Genomic DNA, 16109 nt, shown 5'->3' with positions numbered 1-16109 from the left:
TTTAATCCTTAAAACATGTTTTGCCCGATCTTGAGCTAAATTAATAATTTCATTCAATTTTGTAATTTTAAATGATAAAATAATCCATTTCATGCAAATTGGTCATTTCTAATATTTTTACAAAATTACCCATAAAGTTTTACTTTTATTCAATTTAGTCCCTGAGCCTAAAACGTGCAAATTAGCCATGCTAGATGAGTATTCATACATATTTTCCTCTTCCTCTCCGTTCCACATCCTTAATTTATATAACATGCTACAAATAACAATATCAATAATTTCACTATTTACTTATATGTATATTCAAAACTGTCCATTTGCGTTATAGTCACTAACTTATTTATATATTGAGCTACAGGACTCGAAATTAAGATCCGCTAATTTTCCATGAAACTAGACTTATGTATATTCTTACCATAAAATTTTAAAAATTTTTGGTTCAGCCAATAAGTACAGTTTATTCTTTAAAATCACCCTTATTCTGCTGTCTGACAATTCCGATCCTTCTTAACTAAAAATTAATTATCTCATTGTACAGAATTAAAATGATGTTCTCGTTTACTTCTATTGAAAATAGACTCATTTATAATTCTAATCATATAAATTTAAGCCCATAATTATTTTTATCCAATTTTTTATGATTTTCCAAAGTCAGAACAGAGGAACCCAAAATCATTCTGACCTTATCTCACAGAATTTACTATATCTCACAATTTACAATTTCATTTCTTACATCGTTTCTTTTATAAGAAACTAGACTAAATAAGATTTAATTTAATTTTTTATTTAACCTCTATTTTGATTCCCACAATTTTTGGTGATTTTTCAAATTTAGACTATTGCTGCTGTCTAAAACTGTTTTAGTGCAATGTATTATTTACCATGTTTATAACACCCTTATTTTCTTTCTCTACACTATTTTTCATTACTTTCTCTTACTTTCTCTTCACTAACATGACAAGAACATAAGACCATATATAAGAAAACTCTAAATCAACATCAATTCCATACTTTTTCAACAATATTAAACTTAAAAATATATTGAAACCTTGTGTTCTTACCTTTTCTTATTGACTTCAATCTTTAACTTGATTTTTCTCTCTCCTCCAGCTTCTATTTCTTGAATCCAACTTGATATTCTTGCTCCCCATCATCTCCTTGCTATCTTTCTCTCATGATGGCTATGGAAATTCTTTCAATTTTTAGGTGAAAACAATGAGTTTTTGGTGGAAGGACTAAATTGTAAAGAAAGAAAACTTCTTTTCTTCTTCCTCTCTCACATTGGTTTGCATGGGAAAGAAAAGATGATGATTCTTCATCTTTCTTTCCTTATATATACTAAATAAAATAATAAAATAATAAAATAATATTTAAAAATCAATTTAAAGTATTAATAAACTAATATTTATTTATTTAATTTATCTAATATATCTCCAACATCATCATTGTCTTTAGATTTCTCTCTCTTCCAATTAACCATTTTGCCTTAGTGATCTTTTAAAATTTCATTCTTGAGTCATCACTTAATTTGGTAAAATTACAATTTAGTCCCTCATAATTCTTCACCTATTCAATTTGGTCCTAATTCATCAATTTTCCTTGGTTTCTAGGTCATTCCACCCTTAAAATATTTTCACTATTAGTCCTTCAACTTTTCATATTTACATTTTAATCCCTCAAATTTTGAGTATTTACTCTTGGGCCACAAAACTTTTCTCACTTTTACAATTTAGTCCTTCCTTGAATCAATATGCCATAATATACTTCCTAGTGACATAACTCAATTTTTCCTCTTCTTGTCACTTTATTTCCTTATTTTACTATATTAAGGATAATATATTACTGTAGAAATTTTCAGGGTGTTACAAAACTTGACGAGACTGAGAACACTAAGCTATAGTGGTCATTGCTATGTAATAGTGTTAGTGGATAATCACTCAAGGTTCAATTGGGTTAAAATTTTTAAAGCCAAGAGTGAAGAGCTATCCAAGTTTGTGAAGCTGAAATATGTTATTGAAAAAGAGTTTGGGAAGAAGATAAAGTGTCTTCGAAGTGACAATGGTGAAAAATATTTGTCAGATGATTTTTTTCAATACTGGGATAACAATAACATTTTTTTTCAAATGACTTACTCAAACACTCCTTAATAGAATAGAATTGTAAAAAGAAAGTTTGGTTATATTGCTTCATTTTGTCTTTTTTTGTTGCATGACAAGAATCTTCCTTGTGAGCTATGGGCAGAAGCTGTTTAGTGTGAATTTCATATGACATACATGTTATCTCTTTAGCTAGGTAAATAGAAATCTCCTTTTGAGATGTTATATGGTGAAAAGCCAAATGTGAGTTATTTTCAAGTATTTGTTTCTATTTTTTATATACATGTTCTTAAGTTTAAAAGAACTAAATTTGACCCAAAAGCAAAGAACATGTATTTGTTGGCTATGACACTTTTAAAAAGGGTTAGAGGTGTATGGATCCAAAGACAAAGAAATTTACTATTTCTAGAGATGTGGTGTTTGATGAAGTATCATCTTTTCAAAGATCTATTGTTGAAAATATTATTCTTAACGATGAAGGTGATAATTTGGATTAACTATTTCCTGATTTAATTTGCAAGCATCCATTGATGAGGAGATGGAAAATGAATCTCCAACCCCAAGGCCGAATATTCAAAGACATGATGACTGTGAGTAATAAGTAATAAAAAAAGTCTACAAGGGAGAGGAGGCAAGTATAACTTAACAATTGCACAATAACCTTATGTTTCTTTATGAGAGCTTTTTAATGTAAAAGTTTCAACAAGTTATAAAGGTGCAAAAGGTTGTCTAAATTGGGAAAGATCAATGTACGAAGAGATTGAAGGTTTAGACAAAATGAGACATGGGAGTTGGCACCTAAACTAGAAAAAAATAGGCCAGTCACTTGTAAATGGGTCTTTCACTTGAAGAAAAAGCCAGACAATACCATTGACAAGTTTAAAGTTTGTCTAATTGCTCGTGGGTTTTCTAAAAATTATGGATTGGGCTATGAGGAGATATTTAGCCCAATAGCAAAGATGGTGACATCGCAATCAATTATTTCGCTTGCTACTTTGAAAGGTTGGAAACTATGGAAACTTGATGGAAAGAATATATTTCTATACAAAGCTACTTTGAAGGTTGGAAACTATGGAAATTTGATGGAAAGAGTGCATTTCTATACGAAGAATTAGATCGTGATGTTTTTATAAAGCAACCTATTGGCTTTATCTCTATGTAATTTCTAGATTATATTTATCATTTGAAGAAAGCACACTGTAGCCTGAAACAAGCACCATGAGTATGGTATGGTAAAGTTGTTTGATACTTCATCTTTTATGACTTTAGAGTTTCCGACTCAAATTCTAGTTTATTTATAAAATTACAATCAAATTAACATTTATTGATATTATTATATGTTGATGACATGATAATAATCAGAGATAATGAATAAAAAATTTTCAATTTGAGGAATGTTATAGTATGTGAATACACATGTGATTAATGTGTGATTAGTTAGGTGGTTAGGCAGTTAACAAGCTGGTAAATTGTTAACAGCAGTGAAGGCTTTCTCTAGTGTATATAAACGTGTATATGGGTAGAATACAGAGTAAGCATAAAGTTTAATATCATTTTGAATAAATCTTCTTCTCTTCTCTGTAGAGTTTTCTTCAAGAATTTGTTAGCTACTAGATTTCTATCATGGTGTCAGTCGCTCGGTGATTCTCGGGCATGGCTACCGTGTATTTTGCCGAATTTGATCTTGGTGAACGAGTGGTCAGGTCCTTTTCTAGACATGAGGTTGTCAAATTGGATGAAGGTTCATTCGTTCAATGGCAGCAGCAGATCTGGCTCATTCTTCGTGGCTACGATTTGTTCGGTCTTCTTGATGGATCGTTGACAGCTCCGACGAGGTTTGTTCAATCCTCCAATGGTAGTCTTGTAGTCAATTCGTCTGCTTTGATCTTTGATCAGCAAGACAGTTTGCTTACCTCCTGGCATTTATCCACGATAAGTTCTTCATTTTTGTCCTCTTTCAAGGATGTTTGAACTGCACATGACGTCTGAATCATGGCGAATAACCTGTTCGCAGCCGATTTGAGTACGAAGCAGTCACAATTGCGTCATGAGCTTCACTCTCTCCGAAAAGGCAGCTTTTCTATTCGATCGTATGTTAATAAAATCACAAGCTTGTGCGTTCTTCTTACAGCATCTGGATCTCAGATCTTAGAGGCCGAATGGACGGCGGTGCTCATTGCTAGTTTCTCCTCTGAGTTTGATGCTATTGTCTCATCCGCGTCACTCTCCTCGGGTCCGTTACTGTTTCAACGCATCGTAGATGCTTTGCTTGAATGCAAAGCTCGACAAGTTCGATCAGCCCAAGATGTGTTGGTTGCTTCGAATATGGTGGAGGGACCTCAGTTTCAGTCGAAGGACGGTTCGTTTAATGAGGACGCTACGCTATTAGTGGTCGTGGTCGCTTTTTCCATCCACGAATACAGTGTCAAATATACAGTAAATACGGCCATCTTGCACAGCGTTGCTACTATTGGTATAATCATGACGAGCAATCGCCACTTGAAGCTCTGGTGGGGCAACGAAGAGGATTTGCGTCTGGAACGATTGGGAGAGATTGGGCGCGTGATGACTGATGCGTCGTTGAGAGCACCAAAAATATCCTATTCCCTGTAAAATAGTTAAAATAATAGTAAAAATAATAGTAAATGGGAAGTAGGGTCGAATCCTCAGAGATCGGATTGTACGAATGCTCATTCTTGAAATCCTGGACAATTTCTTGGCCAAGAAAACTTGCGTTCCTGAAAAATAAAAAATAAAATTAAGAATCCGGAAAAATAAAAACAGAATTTAAAGTGAATTGAATTTGTGAAATTAAATAAATTGCAGAAATTGAAATGAGGAAAAGTAAATAGAGTTGGGAAAAGAGAAAGTTTCTTATGTGGCGAGATTCCAGCCTCCGATTGTCTCGTTCCGCCTTGGGTTCAATCATTGGCTTTTAAGTAACCCTTCTCAACTCAAGTAAGCCAGTTATAGCGGAAGAGGACGCCTATGACCACCAGCTCCAAAGATTAGACTTACGATTTTTAGGGAACCTGACTTTAGCCAGTAATCTATGCTAGATCAACGCTTCTTAATGGCGAATCCCACGCCATTTTGTCTCTTTGGCTCGCCAACCTCTGACGCAGTAAGTTAACGAACCGACTGTGCAATCCTTCCAAAACATACAAAGCGGCCGCCTTTGCATATGCTGAAAAGCTTATTTCTTAAAGGCCATGGAGGGAAGCGTCAGCCCGTAGTGTGGAGAAACGATGAATACTTGGCAAGAAAGCTAAGTACGAATTCTAGGCCTTAAGAACCCTTTTTGGGGAATATTGACAACCTTCGGCTAGATAGGTTTTAGTGGCTCTTGATAATAGTGGAAAAGAAAATAAATATAAAAATGGAAAAGGAAATTTTATTGAAAGAAAATATGAAGAAACAAAAGCCTAGACTTTAAGGGGGAGAGTGTTTACATAAACCCCCCAAATAGAGTCACTTCACCCCCTATTTATAGTACTAGGGAGATAGTCTAATTTAACTTAAATTCTAAAAAGATAAATACATTTAATTAAAGATAAATAAAGATAATTAAAATAAACTCTGAAAATTAAATAATCTTGTAACGCCCCAATTTTCGGGAATTCTGTGAATGTTGGCATAGGTTTAATTATGTTAGTGGGCCTCTAGAAGGCCCAAGCTTAAGATAGAACCTGGCAATTTTAGTTAATTTTTGTTCTATAAGAAAAAGGGGGTGAAATTATGAAATAGGACCTATGTGAAAATGTTTGAAAATGCTATAGGCTAAATTGAAGTGGCCAAATAAATAGGAGTGCAAAATAGGAGGATTTGCATGACAAACCTCCCATTTTACATGAAGTGGCCAGCCATCATGTTGTTGTAGATAAAATGTGCACTTGATATCCATAATTTATGGTACAAATTGATACAAATTGATAATGAGTTAAGTAAATGTTCCATGATAATGGGTTAGGTAAATGTTTCATGATAATGGGTTAGGTAAATGTTCCATGATAATGGGTTAGGTAAATGTTCCATTATGGGAATTTCATGTCTTTTGTATTAAAGAATTAAATGGATGAAATATGAAATTTTATTAAAAAAAAGGGGTGAAAAGAACAAAATTTTGTCCATCTTTGTTCATCATAGCCTAAAGTTAGAGAAGAGAAAGGAGAGGAGAAAGCTCTTGAATGTTCGGTCACTTGGGGAAGAAAATTGAAGGTAAGTTCATGGTAGTTTGCTTTTATTTTGAGGATCATAAGTTCTTCTTAATTCTACCTTAACTCTTGAAGCATATTTTGGTTTTTAGTTGTGTTGTGAGCATTTAGTCATGAATTAAAATGAAGGAAATGGTTGTTGTTTCATGTTCTTTTGATGAAAAATGGAAGATAGGTGAAGTTGAGCCAAACAAATGAGCATGCATGTGCCTTAGATGTTAAAGGGAAAAATCGGCTAACATGTTGTGCTTTAAAATGATGAAATGGAGATTATACTTAAGTAAAATCATAGAAATGTGATGATTGATTGGTGATATACATGTTTAAATAACATGCATACAAGTTATGTGTGAAAGAGTGAATTTGGTAATAAATCTGCTTAAGACAGCAGCAGTAACGTGACTTTGGAAAATCACCATAAATTGTGGGAGATGAATTAGAAGCTGAATAAATTATGTAATTAAAGCTTGTTGAGTCTAGTTTCAAATGAAATAAACGAGAACATATTTTGAACTCCATACAATGAGAAATTTGATTCGTAATGAAGAGTGGTCAGATTAGTCAAACAGTGAAACATGCGAAACTTTGAGAAAAATCTGGTATTGATTGGCCAAACAAAAAATTCTAAAAATTTTATGCATATAAGATATATGAGTCTATATTTAGGGAAAATTAACGACACTTGATTTGGAGTTTCGTAGCTCCAGTTATAAATGATTTAGTGACTGTTGTTCAGGAAGACAGCTTGCAGTGAGATTATGATTATGTGGTAAACATTGACAAAAATTTGTTAATGAGTTGCTTATTGATTTCTTATAAGCTTACTATGATCTGTAGGTGTGGTTGGCCGAATATTGTAAGGGGTTACTACGTAGTTCGTATTTGAATAGTTAGATTAACGTGTTAGTAATCCAATTGCACGTAGTTCGTGTGTGGATCTCGTCAGCATATCGTTGCAAACAGGTGTGTAACTAACACCCTCTTTCTTAGTCTGGATCGGCAAAAGTCGAAAAGCTGAAATGCTGAAAATCGGTATTTTGTAGATTTGCGAGTGTGCGAATGCTCGTGAGGTAAATCGATTAATGTTTTTGGTAAGCTGCAAAATTTGGACTGCAAAGTGCATGATTTCTGTGCCCTTGATATTTTTGGGCTTAATGGGCCAAAATTGGAATGATGGGCCAACGGACCCAATTCGGTATGAACCCTCGGTATGTGATTCTATTAGTACGTGAAAAGTAAGAATATGTATGAAAAACCCTAAAATAGATAAATTACTGAAATACCTTTAAAAGTAGAAAATTTACAGTTTTACCCCTAGTAGATAAATTACCGAAATACCCCTAGGGTTAAATTGACCTAAATGCATGTTTGACTGTTGTTATTTACTGCATGCCATGTTGTTATTATCTGATGCATGGGATTGGGATATTGACGGAGGAAGTACTGAAAGTGGCTTGTCCACGTACTGGAGGCTTTGCCTCAATTTACTGTTAACTGAGCAGCAAGGCTGCAACTGTGGAGTGTTGGGCTGGATGGGTTGAGCTATTCCCCACATGGAGTGTAGGGCTGGTACGGGTGGAGTGTAGTGGTTGGTGGGTTGAGTAGTCTTCCCAAATGGGCTTGCATATGTTATTGATGTTGCATGTATTTTGAAATGGGCCAATGGGCCATACTGTTATCTGAATAAGGGGCTAAGGCCCAGTTTATTGTAATCTGAAAAGGGCTCTGGTCCAGTACCACTGTTACCTGAATGGGCTTAGGCCCAATAGGCTTGAGCTGACTTGGGCTTTGAATGGGTTTTCTTACACACTAAGTTTCCCCAAACTCACCCCTTTTATTTTCATCCACGCAGGAAATCCCCAACCATAGTGGGCTTGGAGCTGTGAGGGAATTCGGAGTGGCCACCCATTCTGAAAGTTTGGTTTTCTTCTGGTGAATTGGACATCCTATTATTTACGTTGAGGTTTGGGTTTTTAAATGTAATAAGGCTGCTTAATTATTTTTTATGGTTTTAATATGTATTACTAAGATAGGTATTACTTATTTTAACTGTTGAAATTGGATAGCTTTAGGGCGCGTTTTCAAAAAAAAAAACAATTGATTTCAAAATAACACGACAACAAGCAAAGCTTCCGCAATGAAAGTATTTTCCAAAATTAATCACTTTTCCTAAAAATGACTTAATCAAATCGGTTTCCTAGAAATATACATGACGTTAAGGTGTGGCAATGGCGGTGTGCATGTCTAGGATTGGATCTGAAGGGAGCTTGGTACTTAAGTAGTCCGATAGACTCACCTCCTCTTTTTCGGTTTCCTACCTGGTGCACAGCTTCCATTCACTTTAACCTATAATGAAATTATCTTTTAAAACACTAAGTAGGTTTTTCTGGATCAACAATATAAAATGTTTTGAACGCTTCGATGTGGCATGTCGGATCCGGCCATAACGTCTGGGCTAGGTTTGGGGTGCTACAAATCCTAATAATTATCTTAATATTAATTATTCTAATATAAATAAAATAGAGTCTTATAAAATAAAATCTCTTCTTTTTGCGTTTTTAGTCCTTGTGTCTTCCATGCTCGCACTTTTGTCCTTAATTTTGCTTTTGCCTCCAAATCAGTCCCTAATCGATAAAAAGACATAAATAGCTCAAATTAGTAGGATCAAGCCCAGAATAAACACATGATTAATACATAAAAATACGCTATTCTAGAGCATTATCAAATTCCCCTTACTTAGCCCATGCTTGCCCTCAAGTATGGTTCGTATCCATTGTGAAAATTAAATCCTGCCACGAAAGAAATATTACTCCAAAGTTTTATAAGAATTAGTCTAAATGCATGTGAAAAATAAAGAGAACCCTTAGCTTGCTTTAAGTAAAATTGAAAAGTATTCCAATTAACACACAAAAATTAAGGTCAACTTAGATTATTTCATGAAAATTAGGTAATTTACCAAACCTATCAAGACACCTTATTTATTTCTCCCTTTAGTCCCCAATTTTATTAATGCATATTTATTTATTTTTTTCTCTTTTTTTTCTTTTACTTTAATTTCAACTTTATTTATTTACTTTTACTTAGGGAAAAATATTGAACCTTTTGACGCGAAGAGAGATGACAGCCAAGCACCTCACCCCGGTTACTCAGCCCAACACATTCCTAATTTTTATTTTTCCTAAGAACATATCGAACCTTTTGACGCGAAGAAAAATGACAGCCAAGCAACTCACCCCGGTTACTCAGCCCAACACATTCTTAGAAATTAATTCCGGTTAGCGGAGTTTTACCTAACACGTCACACAACCTTTTGACGCGAAATAGGATGACAACCCAAGCACCCTACCCTGGTTACTCAGCTAGTCACGTCTTAAGCTGCACTCATAACCACGGAAACATTATTATTATTAAACGAAATTTTAATTTTGGAGGACTTAGGAAAAACAATCAAGTGTCAAAAATAAGTTTTAGTAACCACCTTAATAGTCATGAACATATTTTAAGCATGCAATTATATTAAGTGTCCTCTTTATATTTAAACTTAATCAAATTTACCAAAATCAAGATAAGGTTAACTCCATTAATCATAATTATTTAAACTAAAAGAAATAAAACAGTGAAGATGAAATCTATCAAGCAAAATCATAATTAACTCAGTAGATAAGACTCATGCATGTGGGTCAAACAGTGGGTAAGTTGTGGTCAAATTCTTGGGCATAAAAAGAGGCAAAATATGCTTTAAAAAAATATGAGCATCAACAACCAAATCAGTAGCAACAACAAAAATTCAGCATCTAAAATGACAAAAATAATGAGGAATGCCTCCCTCCTACTTAAAACACATAGTCCTCAATGTGGAATAAATAAAATAGGAGAAAAAGGAGTAGAGGAAATCCCAGTGTAATTACTGTCGTTCACGTATGATGGCAACGAGATCCGCTAGTTGCTGGCTAAAAGTGTCGAGTAAGGGCTGTTTGGCTGCAGATTTGTCGTTTCTCCTTTCTTCCTATCTTCGTTTCGATTTACCTAGAAGAAGAGAATTTTATTAATATCTGAAAATAATAAATAATAAAATAATAAGATAAAATAAATAAAAATAAAAATAAAATAAAATAAAAATAAAAATTAGGTTACCTCCCAACAAGCGCTTGTTTAACGTCATTAGCTTGACGCATCAACTAGTATTGGGGTTGTTCCAGCTGAATTCTTTCGTTCGTATGGGCTTGGAAATTCTCATTTTTTATCACGTCCACCATATTTGGGTTTAATCGTCATTGCGCCTCTTTCTTTAGTTTTGTATTTTTCTCCAAGGGGTTGATCCCTTTTAAGTCGGCAATGGTCTCATCATTCTCTAAAAATGTGAATTTGAGATGCTTGGAAAGTGGTTTTAATTTTGGATCTGGTGCCTGCACAACAGAAGGTAGAAGTTTAGTATCCATAGGAGCCAATAATTTATTAACAGATTCAAAATCATCAAACATCATTTTAGATTTATCTCTATAAGATGATTCAAAAGTTTTTTCTACTGATGAGTCAATTATGTCGACACGGTTTACGTCCAAGACTTCACTTGGGTGACTAATAGTTCCATAAATGTTAAACTTCATGATCTCTCCGTCAAACTCCATCGTGAGGGTTCCGCTTCGTACGTCAATCTTAGTATTCGCAGTAGCACTGCAGATACATTCTCACCAACACTTACCTTTTCATTACCTGTTAATTTTTGTTTTTTGGTGCAAAGCTCTTTGAGGAACTTGGCGTACCGTGGAATTCTTCTGATGGCATCCAACAGTGGTAGATTGATCTCGACATTTCTGAATGTTTCAAGGATCTCTTTGTCTTCTTTACTTTTTCGACACTAGTTTAATCGTCCTGGGAATGGAGGTTGGATTTTCAGCAGTGGGGGTTTCGCTCGGACTTGTTCGTCATTTTCGGGTTTTTCCTGAGTGATTTCTTGGCCAAGATTTCTGCCAGGAATTGGTTCCAGTACCTTTCTACTTTGCAACGTTACTGCATTTGCGTGTTGTCTTGGATTAGGTTCTGTTTGTGACGGCAGCTTCCCTTACGAGTTTAATCTCTCGATTGATATGGTCAACTCTCTTATGGATGCCTCAATTTTTTGTTGGAAATCCTTTGTCTCTCTTTGGAAATTAAGAGTTTGCCGTTGAAAATCAAAGACATTAGCTGCTAATTTATTGACCATAGTTTCTAGAGAATTACCTGAATCTCGAGGCTGTTGTGGAAACCAATTTTGGTTTGACTGGTTAAGTCATGGGTTGGCCCTATAACTTAAGTTAGGGTGATCCCTCCATCCTGGGTTGTAGGTATTAGCGTAAGGGTCGTATTGCATTTGCGGTGGTCTAGGGAAATTTTTCGCAGTATCTAAATGAGCCACATTATCATCATAAAAACTGGGACATCAATCAGTTGTATGTTCAGGGGTAGCACATATTCCGCATACTCGAGCAATCTTTACTTTTTCTGCAACAAGAGAATTCAGAATATTAGCAATTCTATCAACCTTATCTTCTAAGGTCGAATTACTTAGCTGGTGAACCCTTCTAGGGGGTTCAGGGTTGGCTCGGAATTGCTGAGAATTTGTAGCCATCGTGGAGATTAAGTCTCTTGCTTGTTGTGGAGTCATGTTGACCAACGCTCCTCCACTCACGGCATCTACCATATTCATCTCCATGGGTTTTAAGCCTTCATAAAAGTACTGGAGCAAAGACTGTTCCGTTATACCGTATTGTGAGCAACTTGCACACAACTTCTTAAATCGCTTCCAGTAGTCGTACAGAAACTCTACATCTTTTTGCCTTATTCCCACAATTTCTCTTCTTAACTCGGCTGCACGCGACGCTGGAAAAAACCTGTTAAGAAACAAATGAGACAATTCAGCCCAAGTCGTTACAGATCCAGGAGGTAAATAAAATAACCATTCCCTAGCAGAATCTGCTAAGGAAAAAGGGAAAGCGAACAGTTTAATTTGATCCTCAGTTACCTGCTGAGGTTTTTATACTAAGGCAAACCATATGGAATTCTTTCAAATGTTTGTGGGGATTGTCATTCTGTAACCCTCGAAAAGCTGGCAGTAGTTGGATCAAGCCTGACTTTAATTCAAAAGCTGTCAGCGCTTCAGCCAGTTGCCAAATTGTCTGAGCCATAGGTTGAGGTGCTAAATTAAGGTTTACGCCAACCCTAGCATTAAACACTTCTTTTGGGGAATCGACTTCTAATTTTTCGCCTTCAAAAGTTTGAGTAGGGCTTTCGTTAACCCTAGACTCTGCTTCGTCGTCGATTCTGATTCCTGGCGGTGGATTACTTTAAGTCCCAACCACCGCTGACTGCTTTTTCTTTAGCTTTGTTTCTTTGCGATTAGCTTTCGCAGTCTTTTCAATCTCTGAATCAAACGCAAGAGTTCCTGGAGCAGATCTGGTAATAATAAACAAAAAATAAGATTAGTCCGTTACCGATCCCCAGCAACGGCGCCAAAATTTGATGCGTCGTTGAGAGCACCAAAAATATTCTATTCCTTGTAAAATAGTAAAAATAATAGTAAAGGGGAAGTAGGGTCGAATCCTCAGGGATCGGATTGTACGAATACTTGTTCTTGAAATCCTAGACAATTTCTTAGCCAAGAAAACCTGCATTCCTGAAAAATAAAAAATAAAATTAAGAATATAGAAAAAAATAGAATTTAAAGTGAATTGAATTTGCGAAATTAAATAAATTACAGAAATTGAAATGGGGAAAAATAAATAGAGTTGGGAAAGGAGAAAGTTTCTTATATGGCGAGATTCCAGCCTCCGATTGTCTCATTCCGCCTTGGGTTCAATCATTGGCTTTTAAGTAACCATCTCAACTCAAGTAAACTAGTTATAGTGGAAGAGGACGCCTACGACCACTAGCTTCAAATATTAGACTTACGATTTTTAGGGAACCTGACTCTAGCCAGTAATCTATGATAGATCAAACGCTTCTCAATGGCGAATCCCACGCCATTTTGTCTCTTTGGCTCGCCAACCTCTGACGCAGTAAGTTAACGAACCGACAGTGCAATCCTTCCAAAACATACAAAGCGGCCGCCTTTGCATATGCTGAAAAACTTACTTCTTAAGGGCCATGGATGGAAGCGTCAGCCCGTAATGCGGAGAAACGATGAATACTTGGCGAGAAGGCTAAGTACGGATTCTAGGCCTCAAGAATCCTTTTTGAGGGATATTGACAACCTTCGGCTAAATAGGTTTTAGTAGCTCATGATAATGGTGAAAAAAAATAAATATAAAAATGAAAAAAGAAATTTTATTGAAAGAAAATATGAAAAAACAAAAGCCTAGACTTTAAGGGGAAGAGTGTTTACAGAAAAAGATGAACCCCCCAAATAGAGTCACTTCACCCCCTATTTATAGTGCTAGGGAGATAGTCTAATTTAACTTAAATTCTAAAAAGATAAATACATTTAATTAAAGATAAATAAAGATAATTAAAATAAAATCCTAAAATGAAATAATCCTAATAATTATCTTAATATTAATTATCCTAATATAAATAAAATGGAGTCTTATAAGATAAAATCTCTTCTTTTTGCGTTTTTAGTTCTTGTGTCTTCCATGCTCGCACTTTTGTCCCTTAATTTTGCTTTTGTCTCCAAATCAGTCCCTAATCAATAAAAAGACATAAATAGCTCAAATTAGTAGGATCAAGCCCAGAATAAACACATGATTAATACATAAAAATACGTTATTCTAGAGTATTATCAATGACCGACTTGGTGTAAATGCCTATGGTCAAAATTGGAGAATTCATGGTCAAAATTGGAGGCCTTCTTTTTGGCCAAATTTTAGAGTGGATAACTATGTCCCATGTGGGCCACATACAGGGAATGAGCATAATGGATCAAATCTATTTGTTCAAAATAGAAATGGACAGCATGATATTGATGACCCAAATTTTTATCTTTATGGGTGTGAGTTTAATATTGGATGAAATGCTATGGGCTCACAATTTAGTGATGATTCCTTGGGCCGTCCGTATGGTAAGATGGCTTCTAGGGCACGTGGGCCTAGTGGGTCAGTTCGATCTTGTCCAACTGATGGTCAATGTGTGCCTGGGCCCACTGCTAATTGTGTTGATGTTGACAGATCTTAGCAGACTATTCCTGAGATCCCGTGGCTGACGAAACCACGTGCTCGTGTGTTTAGTGTTGACTCGTCTAGTTTGTTGGGCTTCCTCCTAGGCTTCCTGAGTTGCACGTTTCTGATTATTCTGATGCTACAGCATATGACTCCAATTTTAATTCTGCTGATTCTTATGTTCCATTACCGGTAAGAAGCATGTCCTGGTGCCTAGACTCGAGGCCTACTCATTACGTGTGCCGAAATGCTTCAGATTTACCTAGCTCCACCCCATATATAGGTAACTCTTCCCTTTTAATGGGTAATGGAATATCTACTGAAATTTCTTCCATTGGGAGTACAACTATTCCTACGAAGAAAAAATTACTACATTTCTCGAATGTGCTATGTGTGCCAAGCATTCAGAAAAATTTATTATCTATGTCTAAGTTTGCTATTGATAACAATGTGTTTTTTGAATTTCACCCATCGTATTGTGTGATTAAGGACATCCAGACACAGGAAACCTTAATGGGGGACCGAGTTCGTGATGGGCTCTATCAATTTTCAACGGGTTCGAGTGTTTTGTCTCTATCTGTTCATAGTTCTGTTGTTATAGGTTCCTCTACAGCTGATGATATTTTTAGTTTGTGGCATAAAAAGCTGGGTCATCCTGCTTATAATACTGTAAAAGCTATTATAGAAAAATGTTAGATTATTGTAAATAAAAGTCATCTTGATAATGTTTGTGTTACATGTTAGAAAGGAAAATCTCATAAGTTGCCTTTTTCTCGTTCTAGTACTGAGTATGTTGATTTGTTTGAATTAGTTGTTTCTGATTTGTGAGGCCCGACTGCTGTTACATGTGAAGGAAATTTGTATTATGTTTCTTTCATTGACATGACTAGTCGACTTACGTAGGTGTATCTGATAAGTCGCAAATCTCAAGCAGTAGAGTGTTTTGGTCAATTTCAGAAGATGGTTCTCACTCAGTTCGGGAAGTGCATTAAGAAGTTTCAAAGTGATTGGGGAGGTGAGTTCCGTGCGTTTTCATCAGTTCTAGCTAGTCAGGGGATACTTTATTGTGTTTTCTACTCTCACACGTCTGAGCAGAATGATGTTCCCGAGCGTAAACACAGACACATTGTGGAGACTGGTTTTACTGTTCTGGCTTAGGCTCATTTACCAATGACGTACTGGGGCTATGGGTTCTGCAGCGCAGTACATCTTATTAATCGATTACCTACTCCTATTTTGAAAGGACGATCCCGATATCAAAGTTTTTTTGATCGCAAACTGACTTATGAGCACCTCAGAGTGTTTGGTTGCTGCTGTTTTCTATACTTACGTCCGTTTGTTAAACACAAGCTTGAGTTTCAGTCACAGCCATCTACATTTTTGGGGTATAGTGCGCATCATAAAGGTTATTTTTGTTTAACGCTAGACGGTAAGGTAATTGTCTCTAGGCATGTTGTTTTTGATGAAAATTAGTTTTTGTTTCCACTCTCTACTTCTACTAGTGATCAGACGTCTCTGGGTAATACTACGTATGTTCCTGTTGTTCGGTCTTTTACCACTCGGAAAACTCGTTTGCGTCCTGAGCCTGCAACTAGGGTCTCTCTCATAGGTCATAATGGTGAAACCGATCCGCATGATTCTTCTGCTACGTGTAGTGCTTCCCAATG

This window comes from Gossypium hirsutum, chromosome A10 (genome assembly GCF_007990345.1).
Source record: "Gossypium hirsutum isolate 1008001.06 chromosome A10, Gossypium_hirsutum_v2.1, whole genome shotgun sequence".
NCBI lineage: Eukaryota > Viridiplantae > Streptophyta > Magnoliopsida > Malvales > Malvaceae > Gossypium > Gossypium hirsutum.
Note: the sequence above shows the minus strand (reverse complement) of the source record.